The sequence below is a fragment of the Rhinopithecus roxellana genome, chromosome 10 (assembly GCF_007565055.1).
Source record: "Rhinopithecus roxellana isolate Shanxi Qingling chromosome 10, ASM756505v1, whole genome shotgun sequence".
NCBI lineage: Eukaryota > Metazoa > Chordata > Mammalia > Primates > Cercopithecidae > Rhinopithecus > Rhinopithecus roxellana.
In genome coordinates this window covers 53,211,447-53,226,788 of record NC_044558.1, presented here as the reverse complement: position 1 = coordinate 53,226,788, position 15,342 = coordinate 53,211,447, and the positions used below count along the sequence as shown (strand labels likewise).

At 39.8% G+C, this 15,342-nt stretch overlaps 1 long non-coding RNA gene across 1 annotated transcript; it reads right to left on the bottom strand.

Moving 5' to 3' along the window:
* Window positions 1-10,155: 10,155 nt before the first annotated feature.
* On the bottom strand, window positions 10,156-13,798 carry LOC104682334. The gene is made up of 3 exons (XR_004059669.1): window positions 13,479-13,798; window positions 13,123-13,206; window positions 10,156-10,444 (listed from the first exon to the last, which is right to left on the bottom strand). It is a non-coding gene; the product is annotated as an uncharacterized LOC104682334 (long non-coding RNA).
* Window positions 13,799-15,342: the final 1,544 nt, after the last annotated feature.

Genomic DNA, 15,342 nt, shown 5'->3' with positions numbered 1-15,342 from the left:
ATATCACTACACACTACACCAGCAGGATAGAGACAGCAAGGAAGTGCCACACTTATTAGGATGGCCAAAATCTAAAATATTGAAAATACCAAATATGGGTGAGGATGTGGAGCAAGAAAAACTCTCATTTATTGCTGGTGGGAATGCAAAATGGTGTAGTCACTTTGGAAGACAGTTGGGCAGTTTCTTACAAAACTAAACATATTCTCACTAACAATCCAGCAATCATGCTCCTTGGTATTTACCCAAATGAGCTGAAATCTTACATCCACACACAAATCTGGACATGGATGTTTATAGCAGCATTATTTATAAATGCCAAAACTTGGAAGCAACCAAGATGCCCTTCAGTAGGTGAATGAATAATTAAACTGTGGTAGATCCAGACAGTGGAATGTATTCAGTGCTAAAAAGAAATGAGCTATCAAGATGTGAAAAGACACAGAGTAGGCTGAGTTCAGTGGCTCATGCCTATAATCCCAGGACTTTGGGAGGCTGAGGTGGTAGAATTGCTTGAGCCTAGGAGTTCAAGACCAGCCTGGGCAACATAGTGAGATCCATGTCCACAAAAAAGAAAAAAAAAAAAGAAAAGACATGGAGTAAACTTAAATGTAGCTAAGCATGGTGGCTCATACCAGTAATCCCAGCACTTTGCGAGGCCAAGGCGAGAGGATGGCTTCAGTCCAGGATGTTGAGACCAGCTGGGCAATGTAATGAGACCTTGTCTCTACAAGAAAATAAAGTTAGCCATGGTGGTGGGTGCCTGTAGTCCCAGCTTCTCAGGAGGCCAAGGTGGGAGGATCCCTTGAGCCTAGCAGTTTGAGGCAGCAGTGAGCTACGATAGCGCTACTGCACTCCGGCCTGGGTGACAGAGTGAGGCCCTGTCCCAAACAAAAAAACAAATCAACCAACTAACAACAACAACAACAGAAACTTAAATGCACATTACTAAGTAGAGGAAGTTAGCTGAAAAGGGTGTATGCTGTGTAATTCCAACTATATGACCTTCTGGTAAAGGAAAAACCTTGACTGTGAAATGAGCAGTGTTTTCCAGTAGTTACTGGAGAGGGAGGGATGAATAGGCAGCACAGAGGATTTTTAGGACAGTGAAACTATTCTTTTTATTTATTTATTTTTTTTGAGATAGAGTCTTGCTCTGTCGTCCAGGCTGAAGTGCAGTGGTGTGATCTCAGCTCACTGCAACTTCTACCTCCTGGGTTTAAGTGATTCTCATGCCTCAGTCTCCCTAGTAGCTGGGACTACATGTGCGTGCCACCATGCCTGGCTAATGTTTTTGTATTTTTAGTAGAGACGGGGTTTTGCCATGTTGACCAGGCTGGTCTTGGACTCTTGGCCTCAAGTGATCCATCCACCTTGGCCTCCCAAAGTGCTAGGATTACAGGTATGAGCCACCAAACCTGGCCTAGGACAATGAAACTATTCTGTGTGATACTGTAGTGGTGGGCATGTTATTATACATTTGTCAAAACCCAAAGGATGTGCAACTCCAAGAGTGAACCCTAATGCAAATGATGGATAATGATATATAGGTTCATCAATTGTAAAAAACGTACTTACCACTCTGGTGTGGGATGTTGATAGTGGAGGAGGCTATGCATGTGTGGGGACAGGAGGCAGGTGGGAATTCTCTTTACTTTTCTGCTCAGTTTTGCTGTGAACCTAAAACTGCGCTAAAAAATAAAACCTATTAAAAAAAACAAAAAACAAAACAAAACAAGACAAAAAATGAAGGAGAAATCTGAAAATGACTTGAAGAAAACAATTCCATTTACATTAGCAGCAAAAAAAGAAATAGGAATAAATTTAACAAAAGTAGTACAAAATTTGTACTCTGAAAACTAAAAAAGGAATTAAAAGATTATTGTTAAAAGAAATTAACGAAGACATAAATAAATGGAAAGACATCTAATGTTCATGGATTGGAATGTTTAATGTTGCAAACATGGCAATACTCCCCAAATTGACTCACAGATTAAACACAATCTCTATAAAAACTATTACATTTGTTTTTATATTATATTAAACTATTATATTTGTGGCTGTTTTTTAAAATAATGGTGCCAACCAAATTAAATCAGAGAGAAAAGGCAATAGTCTTTTCAACAAATGGTGCTAAGACAACTGAATATCACATACAAAAGAATAAAGTTAGATCCCTACCTCATGCCATAGACAAAAATTAACTCATAATGATGGCTCATAGACTTAAATGTAGAAATAGTACTATGAAAATCTTAGAATAAAATGTGGGAGTAAATCTTTGTGATGTTGGGTTAGGCAAAGCATTCTTAGACATGATGCCAGCACCACAAGTGAAAAATGAACAAGCAGATAAATTGGACTTGATCAAAATTAAAACTAACTAACTAAAAACCTTTTGTGCTTCAAAGGACACCATCAAGAAAAGATGATAGGGGCCGGGTGTGGTGGCTCATGCCTGTAATCCTAGCACTTTGGGAGGCTGAGGCGGGTGGATCATGAGGTCAGGAGATCGAGATCATCCTGGCTAACATGGCAAGACCCTGTCTCTACTAAAAATACAAAAAAAAAAAAAAAAAAAAAAAAAAAATTAGCCGGGAGTGGTGGTGGGCACCTATAGTCCCAGCGACTTGGGAGGCTGAGGCAGGAGAATGGCGTGAACCCGGGAGGCAGAGCTTGCAGTGAGCCGAGATTGCGCCACTGCACTCCAGCCTGGACAACAGAGTGAGATTCCCTCTCGGGGAAAAAAAAAAAAAAAGAAAAGACAATAGAATGGAAGAAAATGTTTGCAAATTAAATATTGATGAGACTTATATCCAAAAAAAAAAAAAAAAAACTCTTAAAACAACAAAAAGACAAATAACTCAATTGATAAATGGGTGAAGGATCTGAACAGACATTTCTTCAAAGAGAAGACATACAAATGGCCAAAATGCACATGAAAGATGCTCCATATTTGTACTAGTCTGTTTTCACAGTGCTATAAGGAAACTACCTGAGACTGGGTAGTTTATAAAGAAAAAGGTTTAACTGACTCACAGTTTTGCATGGCTGGGGAGGCCGCAGGAAACTCACAATCATGGTAGAAGGTGAATGGAGAAGCAAGCACCTTCTTCATATGGTAGCAGGAGAGAGAGCAAGGAAGTGCCACACTTTAAAACCATCAGCTCTTGTGAGAACTCACTCACTCTCAACAGAAGAGCATTGGGGAAACCACCCCCATGATCCAAACACCTCCCACCAGGTCCCTCCCTTGACATGTGGGGACTGCAATTTGAGATGAGATTTGGGTGGGGACACAGAGCCAAACTATATCAATATTGTAGGCCATTAGGGAAATGCAAACCAAACCACAACGAGATCCCACTTCATTTCCACTAAGATGGCTATAATAAAGAAAATGGACAGTAATTAATGGTGGCAAGGATTCAGAGAAATTGGAAACCACCCAGCTGGTGGGAATATCTTTTTGGGGTAATGAAAATGTTTGAAAATTGATTGTTGCAATGGTTGCATAGCTTTGTGAATATACTAAAAAGCACTGAATCGTATAATTTAAATGAGTGAATTGAGTGCAGTCTGTTGCCATTTTTTAAATTAATTAGTTAATTTATTTTTGAGATGGAGTCTAGCACTGTCAGCCAGGCTGGAGTGCAATGGCATGATCTCGGCTCACTGCAACCTCCGCCTCCCGGGTTCAAGTGATTCTCCTGCCTCAGCCTCCTGAGTAACTGGAATTACAGGCACCCACCACCACGTCCGGCTAATTTTTTGTATTTTTAGTAGAGACAGGGTTTCACTATTTTGGCCAGGCTGGTCTCGAACTCCTGACCTCATGATCTGCCTGCCTTGGCCTCCCAAAGTGTTGGGATTACAGGCATGAGCTACCGCACCTGGTGCCATTTATATTTAAAGAGAGGATGGATATATGTAGATATATCTGAAATATTACTTATACTTTAAAAAATGGAAAGACAAGCCATAAAAATAAATGGCCATTTATATAATAAGGAATGAGGGAGCATTTATGGAATGAAGTAGAAGCTAGATTTTTCTCAAATAGACCTTGTTTTATAGACTTTGGAACCACACAAATAATTTATATAATTATAAAACAAAATTCAAACTAAAAATGCAACCCCTAAAAATTGAAATAAAAATTAAGCACATCAGCCTGTGTACTGAGCTAGTGGCATAACCACACACGAGAAACTTTTCCAAGTAACATTATCATTATTAATTTTTTTTTTTTGAGATGGAGTTTCGCTCTGTCACCCAGACTAGAGTGCAGTGGTGCAATCTTGGCTCACTGAAACCTCTGCCTCCTGGATTCAAGCAATTCTCTTGCTTCAGCCTCCCCAGTAGCTGGGATTACAGGTGTGTGCCACTATGCCTGGCTAAGTTTTGTATTTCTAGTAGAGATGGGGTTTCAGCATGTTGAACAGGCTGGTCTTGAACTCCTGACGTCAACTGATCCGCCCAGTTTGGCCTCCCAAAGTGCAGGGATTATAGGTGTGAGCCACTGCAACCAGCTTCCAAGTGACTTTAAAACATAGTAATTGACTATACGTCTCTATTGGAATATACCCTAATCAGAAAAAGAATTGCAAAAAAGTCACCCCAAAACAACAACAAAAAACCCAAACTATATTCAGTGATCATATTGTGGTGGTGCTGTGGACTGTTATTCTGAGACTATTCATGATGGGAAAAAGTAAATAGGTAATTACGGTGGGATTTTAGGCACAGGGGAAAAGGAGATACAGATATGAGGTTGATGAAGATACTCATGGTTTTGAATTGGATACAGCAATAAAACTCATGTTGTTTTATATCTTTAAAACAACAACATTTCCTAGTTCCACCCACTGCAAAGGTCTAGAAACAATGAACCGGTCAAGAATGACCCCATAGGAATAAGCACCCATTCTAGATAGTGGCCTCTAAAATACCATTTCCCACTGAGGAGAATTAGGGTTCCTTGGAGATGTGCTGATTCCACATCTGAGGCAGGAAATGTTGAAGATGAGTCTGGAACATCTTGTTATTTAGAAGGTAAGGAAGCTATCAAAGGCTTTTATAGTCATGTCAAAGAACTCAGAAGTTACTTTGAGAAGATTCCCATTGGCTAAAGTGGGACAATGTCAACATCAATGAGAATGAGAATTGAAATGAATTAAACACATCAAATATACAGGCTGAGTATCCCTTATCCAAAATGCTTGGGACTAGAAATGTTTCAGATTTTGTATTTTTTTTGGATTTTGGAATATTTGCATATACATAATGAGATATCTTAGGGATAGGACCCAAATCTAAACACAAAATTCATGTATGTTTCATATACAGCTATATACACAGTCTGAAGGTAATTTTACACAATATTTTAAGTAATTTTGTGCATGAAACAAAGTTTGTGTAGACTGAACTATCAGAAAGCAAAGGTGTCACTATCTCAGTCACCCATCTGGACAATCTGTTGTTGCTTGACATCACCATTATTCCTGACTCTGAATTTATATGCTACTGATAAGCAAACATTTTCTTACACTTGTTCACACATAAGTGTCTAACAATAAAAAATATGACCCACCATTATTAATCCAGTGAAAAACTAATGTGTTCAGGGTAACTAAATGGCACAGTAGCATCACCAGAACACCTGTGTCAGATGGTAAACAACAGTGACAGCCAACATGGCTGCTTTCAGTCTCCACTGTGTCCTGTCACATGTGGTCAGGTGTTGAATTTTCCACTTGTAGAATCATGTTGGTGCTCAAAAAGTTTCAGATTTTGGAATCTGGATTTTTGGATTAGGAATGCTCAACCACTATTTAAAATATTTTTTTGAGACACGGTTTCGCTCCACTGAATGCAGTGGTACAGTCTTGTCCTCCTGGGCTCAAACAATCCCCACACCTCAGACTCCAGAGTATCTGGGACTACAGGCGTGTATCACCATGCCTGGCTAATTTTGGTATTTTTTTGTGGAAATGGGTTTTTGCTATGTTGTTCAGGCTGGCCTTGAACTCCTGAGCTCAAGCAATCTGCCCGCCTTGGCCTCTCAAAGTGCAGGGACTATAGGTGTAAGCTACCAGGCCCGGCCTATATTTAAATTCTTAAATTCTTTTAAACCCTCACAACTCTCACTCGTAATCTTTGATGGATATGAGGGAACCAACTCATTATTTTGAAAATTGTTAAATAAAGGGAAAGAATTAAGCATGAATCCTGCCTTTCCCATATAAACTGTATTTTAGGGAAACCAAATATATGTTGAAGGGAAGTTTCTTTTTATAAAAGCATTTCAGCAAATATATGGATGACAGAATTAGAATATCACCATTTTGTAAACCTTAATATATGTAAGTAATGATAATCAATAACTGCTAACAGCACATACACCACTCGCACATACACATATATGCACACACACAACAACCCCAAATAAAAAAGACCACCAACACTAAAGTTTGATGGAATGTGGCGCACCGAGGACTTTCATACATTGCTGTTGGAAATGAAAAATGATACAACCACTTTGAACTGTTTGATAGTCTCTTTTGAAGTTAAATAATCGTTTTCATTTCCAAGTACTTACTGAGAAGAAATTAAAATGCCCACAAAAGGGTGTGCATAAGAATGTTCAGGGCTGGGCATCGTGGCTCACACCTATAATATCAGTGCTTTGGGAGGCCAAGGTGGGAGGATCACTTGAAGAGAAGTTTGAGACCAGTTTGGACAATATAGAGAGACCCCTTCTCTACAAAAGTACTAAAAAATTCCAGCCTGGGCAACATAGTGAGACCTTGTCTGTACAAAAAATTAAAAAATTTAGCCACGTGGGGCGTTTTGCACCTGTAGTCCCAGTTACTCTGGAGGCTGAGGTGGGAGAATCACTTGAGCCCAGGATGTCGAGGCTCAGTGAGTCAGGATGGCGCCACTGCACTCTAGCCTGGGTGACAGAGTGAGACCTTGTCTCTAAAACAGAAAAACGAAAAGTTCACAGCAGCTTTATTCCCAAACTATTATTCCCAAACAGTTCCAAACTGGAAACACCCCAAATGTCTATGAAAAGGAGAATGGATAAACAAATTATGGTATATTCACATAATGGAATATTACTTAGCAATAAAAAAGGATGAACTAGTGCATTCATATATGCAACAACATGGAGATACATTTAAAAAACATTTTGTTAAGTTAAAGAAACTGGACATAAAATACTACGTACTGTATTATTTCATTCATAGGAAGTCCAAGAATAGGCAAAACTATCTGCTATGGGTTTTTTTTTTTTTGAGTCAGAGTCTTACTCTGTTGCCCAGTCTGGAGTGCAGGGGTGCAATCTCAGCTCACTGCAACCTCTGCCTCCTGGGTTCAAGTGATTCCTGTACCTCAGCCTTCTCAGTAGCTGGGACTACAGGTGTGTGCCACCATGCCTGGCTAATTTTTGTATTTTTATAGAGGTGGAGTTTCCTCATGTTGGCCAGGCTGGTCTTGAACTCTGACCTCAAGTGATCCACTCTCTTTGGCCTCGCAGAGTGCTGGAATTACAGGCATGAGCCACCATGCCTGGCTTGCTATGGTTTAAATACCTATCTCTCTCCAAAATTTGTGTTGAAATTTAATCTCCATTGTGGTGTTATTAAGAGGTAGGGCCATTTGGTAAGTGGGTAAGTCATGAGTGCTCTGCCCTTGTGAATGGGATTGGTGCCCTTATAAAAGAGGCTTCAGGGAGCTGCCTGGTCCTTCTGTCTCTTCTGCCATGTGGGAACACAGTGCCTCTTCCATTATGTGAGGTTGCAGCAACAAAGCACTAGTCTTAGAAGCAGAGACAAGCCCTTAGCAGACACTGAACCTGCTGGTGCTTTGATCTTGGACTTCCCAGCCTTTGGAACTGTGATAAATACATTTCTATTATTTATAAATTACCCAGTCTAGGGTATTTTGTGATAGTGGCATAAAATAACTAAGACAGTATCTGTGGTGATGGAAATGAGAAAATAGTTGGCTCTGGGGCTGGCCAGGAATTGACTATAAAGACCCATGAGAGAACTTTCCAGAGTGAAGGAAATATTCTGTGTCTTGTTTTTGGAGGAAGCTACATGGGTGCATGCAATTGTGAAAACAAATTGAGCAGTTACTATCTGTGTATTTTAATTATAACTCAATTAAAAAGTGGTAGATTTTATGTGCCTCCTGATGGGTGCACACAAAGTCACTTATGAAATACTACCAACATTTTTGAATTTGAATCTGATCAAGTTTCTAGATCTAAACATCAATTTACAGGAAATAGAGGGAATAAAAAAAACCTTATTTAATGACACCTTGGGGATGCAATCTGCAAAACTCAAGACTGTGGGAATTATATTGTAGTACTCACACCAAGGTAGGGGCCCCTGTTCTAACCCTCCTCTGGCTGGACTCCTCTACTTAATATAGAATTAAACATTAATTTTAACCCCAAAGGGAAACACCATCAATACTTTTTGTTTGTATCAACATATATTAATCATTAAAAAAGGAATCCTATTATGCATATTATTTTACAACTTGTTTTTTAAAAACAGTGCATCTTGGGGCATCCTCTTTTGTCAACATACAAGTCTACCTCATTCTTTTTAACATGGTATCAAATTGTATATGAGTTTTTCTCAGCTTTTTAGACTTTTTTTCTTTTTTCTTTTTTGAGACGGAGTCTCACGTTGTCACTCAGGCTGGAGTGCAGTGGCATGACCTTGGCTCACTGCAACCTCCACCTCCCAGGTTCAAGCGATTCTCCTGCCTTAGCCTCTTGAGTAGCTGGGATTACAGGTGCCTGCCAGCATGCCTGGCTAATTTTTGTATTTTTAGTACAGATGGGGTTTCACCATCTTGGCCAGGCTGGTCTTGAACTCATGACGTCATGATCCACCCACCTCGGCCTTTCAAAGTGTTGAGATTATAGGTGTGAGCCACTGCACCCAGCATAGACATTTTTTCTTATTACTGTCCCATGAAGTTTTAATACCACATGTATACTATATATCTGTTTATATGCTTTACACATATCTATGATTTAGAGAAAAAAATTTCCCTCAAGAATCAATTTTCACCTCCTGGTTGTGATATTGCCCCTCTGTGAATGCATGATATAGGTATTCCATATCCTATTTCATAAGTGTAGTACTTTCGATATTCCAATACTGCATTACCCATATTTATGCATATATTTTGTTTCTGTAGGATATATTTCTAGAATTGAAAGGCTATGTTGAAAGTTATTAATATTTAATTGATATTGCTAAAGATTGTGCCAATTATATGCCAATCAACATATATTGAGAATCTGGCTTCAGTTTTTACACTTAAGTCACAAATCCATTTGAAATTTATTCTGGGAATAAGGTAAAGATCTAATTATCTTTCTCCTCTAAATCTAGTTCAATGTACTTATATAGTTTACTGGATTCATCTTTTCTTGATTTACCACATATTAAATTTGGTAAGTGCTCTTAGATATATTCAGGCTTTGAATTCTGTTCCACGACTGTTTGTTTATTCCATTACCATGCTATGTTTATTATTCTTGTTTTACACGTTATTATAATACAATTCCCCTTTATGAATTCTATTTTCTTGTTTTTTTTTTTTTCATGTTTTCTCTCAATGAATTTTGGAGTAATTCTGTTTAGTCCCAAACAAGCAAACAACAAAAACAGGCTCTTAAAATACTTTTGGGGCCGGGCGCGGTGGCTCAAGCCTGTAATCCCAGCACTTTGGGAGGCCGAGACGGACGGATCACAAGGTCAGGAGATCGAGACCATCCTGGCTAACACGGTGAAACCCTGTCTCTACTAAAAATGCAAAAAAATTAGCCGGGCGTGGCGGCGAGCGCTTGTAGTCCCAGCTGCTTGGGAGGCTGAGGCAGGAGAATGGCGTAAACCCGGGAGGCGGAGCTTGCAGTGAGCTGAGATCCAGCCACTGCACTCCAGCCTGGGCGACAGAGCGAGACTCCACCTCAAAAAAAAAAAAAAAAAAAAAAATACTTTTGGGATTAATATTGGAATTTTACCAAATTTGTGGATTAACTTAGTGAGACTGTAGAATGCTTTTAGAGTACATTACAGAGTTACATTTAAAACAAGACAGAGAAAAAAAGAAATAATGTTGATTTAATGATGTATACTTCTATATTAGAATATTTTGAGCTGTAAATGACAAAAATCCAGGTAAAACCCAAGGTTAAGTATAAAAGAGAGTTTATTGGCTCATTTAACAGATAAGTCCAGTGGTAAAACTAGTTTTCAGGCATGTCTGGATCTCTGGGTTCAAACAATGTCATCAGGATTTGGTCTCTCTGTCTTCCAGCTCAGCTTCTTTAGCCTCAATATTAGACAAACCTCCATGTGGTAGCAAAGGTGGCCTGTCTGCTCTGTGTCTGTATGGTCTTTAGCACCTGCAGTATAACATCAGAGGGAGAGAAGCTTTTTTTTTTTTTTTAAAATAGTGTCAGCGGGCCAGGTGCGGTGGCTCAGCCCTGTAATCCCAGCACTTTGGGAGGCTGAGGTGGGTGGATCACCTGAGGTCGGGAGTTCCAGACCAGCCTGACCAACATGGATTAACCCCGTCTTTACTAAAAATAAAAAATTAGCTGGGTGTGATGGCACATGCCTACAATCTCAGCTACTTGGGAGGCTGAGGCAGGAGAATCACTTGAACCTGGGAGGAGGAGGTTGCGGTGACCCGAGATTGCGGTGAGCCGAGATTGCGCCATTGCACTACAGCCTCGGCAACAAGAGCGAAACTCCATCTCAAAAAAAAAAAAAAAAAAAAAAATTGAAGAAATAGTGCCAGCAAAAGTACCAATGATGGTTCTCATTGGTCAGGTCTGAATCAAGTGTAGGAATGGGGGCAGGGTGGCTAGTTGGGAATCAGTCCCACTTGAACCAGCTAAGGCTGGTGAGTGGTGGTTTCCTGAAAGGGATGTGGAACAACCAAAAAATCAGGAATTATATGCCATAATACCCATTTATTTATTTATTTATTAGATAGAGTCTCGCTCTGTCGCCCAGGCTAGAGTACAGAGGTGTGATCTTGGCTTACTGTAACCTCTGCCTCCTGGGTTCAAGCAATTCTCCTGCCTCAGCCTCTTGAGTAGCTGAGATTACAGGCGCCCATCACCATACTCCGCTAATTTTTGTGTTTTTAGTAGAGACGGGGTTTTACCATATGGTCAGGCTGGTCTTGAACTCCTGACCTAAGGTGATCTGCCTGCCTTGGGCCTCCCAAAGTGCTGGGATTACAGGTGTGAGCCACTGCACCCGGCCTACATCTTCTATTTAACTGCTTCTGATCAGTTTCTCTCCTAACACCTGTGTGATCTAATCCTAACTGCCCACTATCTAGAAAGACGGAGCTTACCTTCTTCTTCTAAAAAGATCTTTCCCTTCTGAATCCCATGGTACTTTTTTGTTTTTAAATGGCACTACTTTAAAACTTGCATTAGCTGCTTATGTGTAAGACTTGTCTTACTTTTTGACCTATAAACTTGCTTTTTCTTTTTTTTTTTTTTAAGGAGATGGGGCCCCTGCTCTATAAACTTCTTTAAGATTTTATTCTTTTAAAACTTTTATTTTAGGTTTGGTGGTACACATGAAGGTTTGTTGTAAGGATTATTTCATCACCCACGTATTAAGCCTAGTACCCCATATTTTTTCTGCTCCTCTCCATGCTCCCACTCTCCACCCTCAAGTAGACCCCAGTGTTTCTTGTTCCCTTAAGATTTTCTAATTCAACTCTGCATCTCCTATACTGTAAAACACTGTGTTTTGTATTTTTTCATTTGTTTATTCAACATACATAAGCACTGACTCTGTATTGTGCTAGGAGCTGGGTAAGTGGTTAAAAAAAAAACGTGGTTTCTGCCCTCAGACAGTTTAGAGTCTCGTGCAAATACATATTGTGATATATAATCAATAAAACTTTACTGAAAGAATGAATCTTACATCTTAAACTCCTTTTTCATCTTCTTTCCCCAAACTCCTGACCTACATTCCTGCACCCTTTTCCGATAAATCCCACAGATTTCTCAAACCCAACAGCTGAACTGGATTCATGTGCTATGGATACGTATGAATAAATTTGCCCCATGTTCAAGAAACTCTCATCAAGCACCTTCTCTCCCCAAACCTTCTGCTGATTTTAGTATCAATGTTACTACCTCCTCCTTATTACCAAGGGGAAATCTTGGTATTCTTTTTGACTTCTTCCTCTTTCTTCATACTTAATTCTTTAATTCAAACAATTATCCCTCTTGTTGAGGTCCTTTCACCTATAGCAGAGGGTGAAAATTAGTGACCCATGAATGGTATCTAGCCAGTAGAGGTGTTTTGTTTTGTATATTATCGCAAATATGATTTTCCTGTTTCTCCTGAAAAATCAGAATATCTGGCAACACTGAATCCTTATTCTTGCAAGAACTGGCTGGAGTTTTAGATGGGACAGCTCAATCAGCTCTACCATTCTAATCTCTATCACTCCTTGCTTTTGTTACATTCAGTCCATTTCCTCACTTACGAAACTTTCTTAGTCCCTAATTTAGGCATTTGAGTTTGCCATCTCTGGCCTGTGTGATCACAGACTGTCAGTGGTGGAAGAGATATTAAAAGATCTACTCGCCTAACAGTCTCCTTCTTCCTCTCCCCACTCTTTAAGAGATGGAGAAAAGAGGTCTAAAGAGCTTACATTACCCAATTTCATACAGCTAATGTGTAACAGGATTCTATAATATGCCCCTCATATGGATCATGTGAAACTGATAACTATATTTTCCCTTTGGTTTAGTTGCTAGGAACCTCAGCGCCCAATCTGTGGCACCCCTCTAGTAATTACATGGACCTTGTGGTATGAAGTTTTGGGGTATTAACATACTCCTGGCTTTATTTTGTTTTCCAATTACCTTTGCCTCAGTTTCTCTTCCAATCATTTTCTCCTATGATAGTGTGTAGTTTTTTCCCAAGCATACTCAATCTTTTGTGAAAAAGGTGGGACATCAATACAGGTGTAAACTGTCCAGCTGTATTGTCTGGCTCCCAATTTCTTTCTTTCACCTGTCATTCTCCTTCAGCTACTCACATTCTCTATTTTCCTTGACAGCCAAACTTCTTGAAAGAATTGTCTTCACATGCTGTGTCCACTTCATCCTGTCTTCTCAATTCACTGTAAACAGATTTAAAGTCTTCAATGCCTTCTTTGTTGCTATTGATACCAAAATTATATTGTATTCGCCCATATATGCAGGACACAAAATGGTTTCCCTAAATTATCTCAACTACGAAAAAATATGCAGAAAAAAATTAATAGGTAATGCATGAAAAGTTTGTTACTTCTGATGACTGGTGAGATTTATTTTCTTTTAAAAAGTTTTCCACAATTTTAAAAACAAGCGCATTAGAATACATCCCGATGTAAATTAGAAATTCTCAACTTACATTTTCTAAAAGGAGGCAGAAAACTAGAGAAGCGACAATGAGGAGCCACTGGGCCACACTTCATTTCACCTTAAGACAGAGAAAAACAAGAGGGTGCGACTCAGATCCCCGGGGCCAGCGGTTGGGCCGAGGGGCACGACTGGATAACCTATTGTGAGGAAAATCTTAAGAGAGCCCTCACGACCGTTTAGCACATCCTAAAAGACCTCTGAACTTCTCTGCCTCTCCCGCTAACGGCTGCAAACCGCAGATAACGGTCAATCGCCTCCGGTTGTCCTGGTAACAGCCAGCAACGACAATCCCGCCTCCCCAACTCCTCCCAGAATACCGTGCGTCTTCTGCTTCACTTCCAGGTTCCGCGGACCGACTTCTTCCGGAAGTATCTGCCTGCCAGTCACCTGGCGTGTTCTGGCTGGGTGGCTTTGGTAGACAGAGTGTGGCGTATTGTTGGGCAGGGTCCTGGTGACCCTTTTGTTCTTTCCCCCGTTTAACGGAACTGGAAAGCTAAGCAAAGGCTTTACTCTCAGGGAATTTTTGTTGGTCGTTGATGGATGAATTGGACGTTAGTTTTTAAAAAGCCGAAGGGTGCATGTGTTAGCTTTATTTAACCATTCCACAATGTATACATATTTCAAAACACGTTGTATACTATAAATATAATTTTTATTTGTCAACTAAAAGCAAAAACAGCATTAAGTGTTAAAAACTGTGAAGTCAGAATATAGAGATGAATCTTTGAAATTAGAATGCTTTATTTGGGAAGAAAATAGTAATTTGGGGCATATATGTAGACTGGGGTGGTCTTTGGGATGTCTGAAGAGTGAAGAGGTTAGAGATTTTATAAGAAAGAGAAATGTTACATATTGGTCTTCAAGAGCGTTTATTTTCACTATTAATGTTTTGGTGGGGTTGGCAAATTTTGATTGCTGAGTGACAGTGGTGGGTAAAATTCATCTTAGAATTGTAGCAGGCTGTCTTAGTAGCCTTTAGATTAAATAGGTTTTAAGTGTTAGCAGGCAGTTTCAACAGCCAGGCCTGTAGAGAATTATATTTTTCAAGTGATATTTGTGACCTGAATGTTTTTTCCCTCTGGCCTCTCCACTTTTTAATAGGTATGACAAAAATGGCCCGATTTATATTATCAACTTTCACAGCTGAAAGGTGGTAAACTCTTTACAATTATATGTAATTTATTTGTTACTGTGATAGATTTATACAATTTTAAATAATTTAGTTCCCATAAAAAAGCAATTATTTTTGCTTTAGGAAATGAAGGCCGAAAAAACCCCCAAAACACAAAACCTCCAAATCCTACCCATTTAAAGACAACCAGTGTGAATACTTTGTAGGAGTCTTCCAGACCCTTTCTATGAATTATACTAAGTACAAATTCAAAATGGAATCATACTGTATATGCTACTTTGGAACTTAAAAAACTTTTTTTTTTTTTTTCAGACAAAGTTTCACTGTGTTGCCCAGGCTGGAGTGTAGTGGCCTGATCTTGGCTTACAGCAGCCTCTCCGCCTCCTGGGCTCAAGCAATTCTCCTGCCTCAGTCTCCTGAGTAGCTGGGATTATAGGCGGTGCCACCACACTCAGCTAATTTTTCTATTTTTAGTAGAGATGAGGTTTCACCATGTTGGTCAGGCTAGTCTCAAACTCCTGATCCCAAGTGATTTCCCGCCTCGGTCTCCCAAAGTGCTGGGATTACAGGCATGAGCCACCTGCGCCCGGCCTGAATTTTTTTTTTTTTTTTTTCCTGAGTTGCTGTCTCGCTCTGTTGCCCAGGCTGGAGTGCAGTGGCACAATCCCAGCTCACTGAGGCAGGAGAATCACTTGAACCTGGGAGGCAGAGGTTGCAGTGA